This window comes from Abrus precatorius, unplaced genomic scaffold (genome assembly GCF_003935025.1).
Source record: "Abrus precatorius isolate BTA unplaced genomic scaffold, Abrus_2018 Scaffold6, whole genome shotgun sequence".
NCBI lineage: Eukaryota > Viridiplantae > Streptophyta > Magnoliopsida > Fabales > Fabaceae > Abrus > Abrus precatorius.
In genome coordinates, this window is record NW_020874406.1 from 10,665,126 (window position 1) to 10,671,800 (window position 6,675).

Sequence of the window (6,675 nt, forward strand, 5' to 3'; positions counted from 1 at the left end):
TTTCCACTGCAGCGAGAGGATTTTTGCTGTAGCGAGAGGGCGCTGGGAGGAAGGACTGAAACTGTCGCCTTCTCGCTATAGCGAGAGAGTGACAGTTTGGGGTGCATTTCTGGGTGCAGTCTCGCTGTAGCTAGATTCTGTAGAAACCAGAGTACAATTTCGTCTGAGATTTTCGCTGTGGCGACAGAGGGCATTGCTGCAGCGATACACCTCTCGCTGTAGCGAGAGTGTCGTGACTAGAAAGGATTTAAAGGGGGGTTAGGGTTCGGGGAGAGTTATTTCTCCCTCTCCCTTCAAAATCCCTTGGATCCTCTCATACCTAAAGCTCTATTCCACCGATTAATTGCCTCCAAAGCCGTTCGAGAGCTTGATTGAAGGTTGAATCTGTGTTGAGAAAGCTTGGAGGCCGAAATCTGTGTAGGGAGCACGTTCGTGATCGAATCCGAGTGTGGGTCTTTAATCCAAGGTAAGGGGGACTCTACCTTATCTCAATGTATTGAAATTGTGTTTGATGGGAAATTGATATGCATTGTGATGTGTGATAGAATAATTGGACCCCGTGAGGGTGATTGTGTGTGATGGAATGCCATTGATTGATGAATTAATGATATTGTGAATAAATGTGGGCTATGTGTCATGTAATGTGAAATGAATATGGGCCTAGTGCCATGTGGGCTGTGTGTTGTGTGTAAGCATGACTATTGCATGCGTGAATAAAATATATGTGAATGGGCGTATTAGCACCATTGTAATATGCTGTGAATGGTTTAGCGATACACTGAGGATGTGGGAGATGAGGACGGTAGAAATACCTTGGGGAAGAGGGTGTGGTAGTGACACCGATTGCGGAACGGGTGTACCATAGGCCACACACTTTCTTCTTGACTAGACCTCTGACTATACTATCTTTGTTAAGCGACCCGTGACTGCCCACATGGTATCTGTGAGGCAGGAATAACTGGCGACCATTCATAGTGGAAATCTATGATCATAGTGCCACAGTGAGTGTGGCTAGCGTGCATATGCATGGATTTATATGTATTGTACTTGTGAATGTGAAATGTTGCTGCTGTTGTGAGTGCATCAGTGTTAAATTGACATGAGCTGTGTGATAATGCTGTTTGTGATTGTGTTTGTTTAATGTATTGGAAATGTTTTAGAGGTGAGACTCTACGTTGATTGTGTGTTTTTAGGTAGTGTAGAGTACTCACCTTTACATTCATCTTTCAGGTAATCAAGACGATCAGCACCGGACTCAGTGAAAGAATGGATGGACTGCTATAGGACTTAGCTTTTATTTTGAAATTATTGTAACTGAACTAGTCTTGTAGCAGTCATTTGATATTAATTTGTAACCTTTCCCTTGTTTCGAAGTATTTTATTGAAAAAAAATTGGTTATTCTAATTTTCAAAATTATTATTAAATTGAAATTAAAATTAAGGTGTTATAGCCTTGACCTTCCTTTTATTTGAAAGGTATCACTCATATTTAGAATGACAACATTGTGCTTTTCACAAAATAATGAAACATCAATGAGCAAAGAATGCCAACTATCATCCCGCATAGCTTGTAACCTCTGATTGGACACTATAACTAATTTCATAGCATTTTATTTCTTGATCACTTCTTTGTAATGCTTGAAATAACTCATAAGTAATTCCTAGACTATTTTTCATCAAGTGCAAGATGAAAATAAATGCAAAAGATTGCATAGAATTCAATAAACCACATGCTTCAGCTTTTTGATCTAAACTAATGCCATCTTCCTCAACCATTTCAAGCACATCAATTATAGAAGAGAACAAAGAAACTAGATTAAGTAATGTACCATAATGTGAGCTCCATCTAGTATCCCCTGCTTTCTTGATTGTAGTTTCTTAATTCAAGCCACGTCCACTAGAGATTTCTCCTTTTTCGAATGCTTCTTTCACCTTTGTAATTTGACTTTCACGAAGAATATTTCAACGCTTACATGATGCTCCAACAACATTAGACAAATTAGCAACTATATTAAAAAACAATGCAATTTTAACATGCTTTTTTGCTACCATAACAAGGGCTAACTGGAGTTGATGAGCAAAATAATGAATATAGAATGCAGAACAATTCTCCCTCAATATCAAGCTTTTGAGACCATTGAATTCACCTTGCATATTACTTGCTCCATCATATCCTTGTCCACGTAACCTTGACAAGCATAGCCCATATTTTGTAAATAGTGACTCCAAAGTTGATTGTAATGATAAAGCATTAGTATTAGAAACATGAACAAGACCAAGAAAATGCTTCACAACTTGCCCTTTCTTATTCACACAACGTAAAGCCACAACCATTTGTTCCTTAATAAAAATATCTCGAGATTCATCAATCAAAATAGCAAATAAATTATCTCCTAGATCTTCAAGTATAACTTTAGTGGTTTTACTAGCAGCAGCTCTAACAATATCTTTTGTATTGTAGGAGCTGTTAACTTAAGATTTCCATGAGCATTCTTCAAAACTTTATGAATAGCTTTATTGTGGTTAGCAAGAAAATCCAGAAGTTCAAGAAAATTTCCTTTATTACATGAAGACATTGACTCATCATTACCACGAAAAGCCAACCCTTGGCACAATAAAAATCGAATGCAATCAACTATTGCAATCAAATAAATTCAGTATTCCTCTTCAATTTGATAGGACTATTTACATATGGCAACATCAATGTGTTGCTTTTGTTTCATTAGAGCTTCACAGTTTCTCCATGCTTGATTATGAGAACTAGTTAGGCCTCCTACATGAACTTGAAACCTATCACTTTTTTTTCAATTTGTAAAACCTTCTATTATAATTGCATCACCACTACCTTTATATTCTCTAACATGTGATCTCATAACATAACAACATAAGCAATATGCCGCATCTTCGTTTTGACTATATTCTAACTAATTGCCATATTTTAAATACCAATCTTAATTAAATTTACGAACAGTATCCCCAAATTGTCTTTGTAGAAAATTAATCTCTTTTGGTTAACAAAGACCCTTTTGCAAATAATATCTCCTAATTTCATCTCTATAATTTGGATAATAATCTGACATTTTTGGCATCAAACCAAGATCATTAGGAAGTTTTTCCAAATCGAATTTTAAAAATCTTTTTTATTGGTTGGACTCAATATTCTACTTCTACATTCATCAAGTGCTTGAGGAGAAGATGATTGTTTTGATGTTGATTTTCTTTTGAAAAATGTTTCCGTTGCTAGAAATAAAATGAATATAATTATAATTAATTTCATGTTCATAAAATTAAAATCAACAATAAAGATGATAATATTTTACATAAAAATAACAATAATAAATAAATTAATACAAGTAATTCACTAATAAAATAGAAAAAATCAAATATGCAAATAATATAATGATAAAAAAGTAACAAATGCAATGGAACAACTGTTGAACAACTCACAGCTTCTTGGATAGAAATTTGTTTATCTAAAACTGAAGCTTTAAAACTAAAAAAATCCATAGAACTTAAGAGAATAAGAGTTATTATGTTGCTGACTTGTTGCGTCCTATATGAAAAGGAAGAAATCTTATTAACATTTGAGAAAAAGCAATTGAAGTGAAAGGATTAGAAAGTGAGGCACGCGCACGTCAGATACAAAAAAGTGAGTTTTGTTATGTGTACTTAGTTGGCTTGTTGGAGAAGTTTTATGAGATATAAAATTGAGTGACATTAAAGTAATTTTAGTAAAATTTGGAGGCAATTCTTCAATGTAATAAAAAGTGATTGATGTATGTTTCTGTGACAGTGTGGGGGCAAATAAAATATTAGAGGGAGCAATAAAATATTATATATATATATATATATATATATATATATATGTACATAAAAGTCAAAACATAGTGGGGGCAATTGCCCCCACTTCAATACTATTGAATTCGTCCCTGGTTGCCCGTTTATCTAGATACCAAGTGTCATCTAGAGAAGATTGAGTTCCGAAGGCTGCTATCATAGCTTGATTGATAGGTTCTTTCACAGTAGCATCAAATGTGTTGTTCTGAGTGGACTTAGGATCTGGTAGATTTTCATCAAAGTAAAACCAGAAATTGTCAGCAAAATGTCCCAATTTTCCACACAACTGACACTGAGTTCTCTATCCATGACCTTCACCAAAGCTATTTTGATTCGAGCCGCTAGATCTGCGTCTTCCACGGTTCTGACCACGTCTATGTTCGCAATTGGTCACAAGATTGCCTTTCTTATTTTGATTTTAAGCAACATTTGCTTGAAGAGTGGACAACTCAAGTTGCTTATGCCTCTCATGACGTTCCTCTTGATGCATCAACAGTGCTTCAATCTCAACAATAGTGTATGCTTCAGTTTGTGTGATACACAAAACAATGAATCCATCATAATCTTCGCCAAGACCATCAAAGATCGCGTCGATGTGATCTTCAACCGACAACAATGATCCAATTACAACAAGAGTCACGATGATGTATTTCACTTGTACAAGATACTCGGTGATCGGTCCACTTTTCTTGATGTTGCAAAGTTGAATTTTCAACTGCTTGACACAAGCTTTCGTTTGAGATGCAAAATACACCTTCAAAACATGCCAGATTTGATATGACCAAACGCATCCAACCATGCAGATCTTAAATTGTGAATCCATAGATTCAAGCAACCAAGATTTCAACATATTGTCTTGTTGCTCATAATTTTCAAACACAACATTCGCTAAACCCTTTCATTTGGTGTCAATAATTTTTTAGGAATTGATTCTGCTCCATCAATGTGTTTTTACAAACGAAATCCCATAATCGTCGCTTTGCATATTGCATCCAGGTGAGAAAATTATCATTGTTAATTTGGATAAAACCACATTTGAGAAGGTATAAGGATGGAATGGTATTTATGTGGAAGCTATTGAAAAAGATATAAGATCGTGGTATAACTAATACCATATAAGGAATTAGTTCTCCTTTTGAGAGAACATGGAAAGAAGAGACACTAGAGAAAAAAAAGTTTTTTACATTAGTTAAAAGAAGCTTTTTACATCGGTTCCATATCCGATCTAGATATAGGTGATGTAGAAAGTTCAAGTCTTTTTACATCAGTTGTTAAAAACCGATGTAAAAAGTGTCACTTTTTACATCAGTTGTTTATAATAACCGATGTAAAAAATGTTCTTAATGTTCATTTTCATCAATGGCGTCAATATTTCTCTTCTCTGACTTTTAACATTCGCGTTGATATTATCAATATATTTTCCTAAGTTAAATTAAAATCCATAAACGTTAGTGTTTATGGTGTTTGTTGTGTTCTTCAAGTTCTTCATGTTTGTCGTGTTTGTCGTGTTGATTGTGTTCATCGTGTTTCATTAATGTTCATCTTTGTTTGAATCTGAAATATAAAGAAGATGCAATGTTCATCAAATCGTTTAATAAAGAAGAAGAAACAACAAAAAGTGAAACAACAAAAAAAAATGAAAGAAATTAAAATAATAGATGTATCTGGAAAACCTTTGCATGTTTGTTGTCTACTAGCTAATATAGCAGAAGTTTTAGAAACTTAAGAAAAATCTGTGTTCAAGTCTTCAATTTATGTTATTTTGCTGTCGTGTATATAAAAATTTGAAATTTGAATTGATTCTACATCAGTTTCCAGAAACAACCGATGTAGAATACACATTTTACATTGGTTGTAAAAATAACCGATGTAGAAAAGTTTGCATAAATTTAAAAAATGCTACCATATTTTTTTTACACCAGTTATTTTTACAATCGATATAGAAAATACTTTTTACATTAATTCTTTTGACAACCGATGTAGAAAAGTTTACAAAAATTTTAAAAATGTCACTGCATCTTTATCTTGTTTCACAAAAAATTGATGTAAAATTTTGTTGTAAAAAATGTTTTTTGCACTAGTGAGAAAGAAAATTTTTTAGAGATATTATTGAATATAAAATTATATTACAAAGAGAAAAAGGCTGAGCTATATAAAGAGGTAGACAGCTACATGTAATAAACTTTGATATGCTAAAACATCTTATCTGTATAATGACAACTCAGCTAATTTTTTTAAAAACTATATCAGTTTTATTTCTAGCAGTAGCGATAGAAACTCAAGATTAGAACAGTCAAGTTTATGTGGAAATTCTGCGCACCACAGTTATCTTACTGAGCTGCATTCTAATGTCACATTCTTTTGCACCACAAACTTGACCATTTTATTCTCTTCGCTTGCTATCCAATGGCTACATCACGAATTAAGTCATGCATTTTTACACGTTTTCCCCCAGCAGCATCTAACAACAAACAAAAACTTATAAGCTTATCCTTAGCAACATTCACTTCATCCCTTGCCTTTTCAAAAGATTGATGTTCTCCAGCTAGACCCAATCCTATTGCAAATCTGATTAATTTTTCAACAGGGATTTCATAGTCATCAGGGAACACAGAACACAACAAGAAGAGTGACTTGGCTTCTTCAGTGTCTAAATTATCGCAACTCACACGCAAGCAATTGTAAGGTTTTGCAAACCCTTTTCAATATTCACGGAAATGGATCTTCTCAATCTATCCAAAGCAACCTTCCAATTAGCTTCCTTGTTACCTTTCAAGTTGCTGGCCAAAGCAGAAATAGCAAGGGGCAATCCTTTGCATTCATCTAAAATTTGTCTTC

At 34.1% G+C, this 6,675-nt stretch overlaps 1 pseudogene; it reads right to left on the reverse strand.

Moving 5' to 3' along the window:
• Positions 1 to 1,962: 1,962 nt before the first annotated feature.
• Positions 1,963 to 4,660, reverse strand: LOC113870157 (annotated as a pseudogene).
• Positions 4,661 to 6,675: the final 2,015 nt, after the last annotated feature.